The sequence below is a fragment of the Mesitornis unicolor genome, unplaced genomic scaffold (genome assembly GCF_000695765.1).
Source record: "Mesitornis unicolor isolate BGI_N332 unplaced genomic scaffold, ASM69576v1 scaffold11172, whole genome shotgun sequence".
NCBI lineage: Eukaryota > Metazoa > Chordata > Aves > Mesitornithiformes > Mesitornithidae > Mesitornis > Mesitornis unicolor.
The window spans coordinates 17,118-18,945 of record NW_010171257.1 but is presented as its reverse complement, the minus strand read 5'-3'; positions in this window follow the sequence as shown (position 1 = coordinate 18,945).

The window sequence follows — 1,828 nt, the reverse complement described above, 5'->3', positions numbered from 1 at the left end:
GTTATGCACTGGGCCTAAACCACGACAGCTCCTTAGTGTTTATGCCAGTCTAGATATTTACTTTGCCACTTCTTTAACTGCCAGCCCCCGCACAAATAAACCTAGGGACTCATGAAGACCCATTGAGATGATTGCCAGTCTTCATTACCAGAAGTCAGCTGTTCTTGTTACCTCACCACATTTTGTCCTATGTTGTGACAAGATGTAGAGAATTATACTCCTGCCTGATAATATTTAAAAGCCATTGAACTTGTATGTCTCAAATCCAGTGAAATGTTAAATACTACTACTGAATTGTTCCCATTCAGACTCTCTTTTTCTCCGCTAGGGTGGTGCTTTGCTATGGGTTTCTACTGCCTGTGCTGTTCAAAAAAACCAAACCAACCAACAAAAAAAAAAACCCCAAATCCCCGCACCAAACAAAACCACCTCCAAACCCCTAAAAGTCAGTGTAGCTTTGCATCAGCTTGGCAAGACTCTTGAACTGTTGTCACAGGTTTTTTGACATAGCTCTGCATTTGGCTTAAAGTTGGTTGTCTTTCTAGTTCCAAAGCGATTGCTAATTGTGCATATTGTCAAAGAAGGTGTTCGGGTACCTTTTAGTACTTGAACAAGATTAAAAATCGTATCTTTAGAGGGAAAATAAATCAAACCAAATCTAGTGGGCAATAATCTACACAAAAAAAACTTACTTCTGCGTCTGTTTAAATGCTAAAAAGCAAAAACATGTTCCTTCAAAATTGAAAGGACGTTAGGAAATCAAGATGTATAATTAATACCCATATAATGCACACTCCATATTTCATTGCTACAAAACCACCAGTTGGAAGTACTTAGAGGATTAACTGGGAGTCATGCGAAAAGCACGTTTGGTTACGGTAGCTTGGAAAAAATGATGCTGTGCTTGAAGGAATCGGCATGAGGTGAGAAGGAAAACTGACTGTGGGTTGTTCTGTGCTGGTAGCTCCTTCCCTTCTCTGCACAGCAACCAGCGGCTTCCCAGGGCTTGCAGAAAGAGTCGGGCAGCTCCTCTGCCTTGCTATTGCAACGCCAATTTTAATTTCACGTTAAGTTCCAGTAGCTCCTTGTTTTTAACACTGTAGTGTCCAACTCCTCCAGACCTGGTGTATGTGCTGAACGTGGTGTTAATGTGCACATTTCGAGCAACTTGTAGTGAATTATCACCACTCGGTATTTTGGTTTTAGCTATCTCCTCCAACTTTTCTTTTAACCCTGGTTAAAACTGCTGCTGCTGCACTTCTTGTTCAATGATTTCTATTGATCAGGACAATAAAATTAATTAGAGGATGAATTAGCTCTCTTCTTTGGTAGTATGCTTAATTGTGATCTACTGTACTTACAATAAAGTAGAAGAATCTATCTTTACATTCATTATTATCTAATTAATTATAGTGCTTAGCAGACCTATGTTAATGAATGTAAATAATGCCTCTGGTAAGTGTCCAAACAAGACAGATGTTCTTGCTGTGTTTTTGTTGGGAATTTGGCCAGATGTGAAGCCCATTGCCTGTCTGTTCTGCCTGTGAATAGCAGAGTTATTTCTGAATATTTGCTTTATAGCCCCCCAAACAGAAGTTACACTCTGAAGAGTTTCAAGTTTGTTTGCAGGGCAGTTTTCAATTCCTCTCATTGTGTATGAACAGTGCTTGGCTGTTTCTTTGTGTGTTGGTACCAACACAGCGCGTTAGAGCTGTTGTGTTTTCACTTTGTCTTACGATGGCGGGTTTCTCTTTTTGTGTGAAGATCAGTGCTGCAGCTGGTACAAAGCCAGTGACAAATTCCTAATTTCTGGTCACTCCGGCAATGC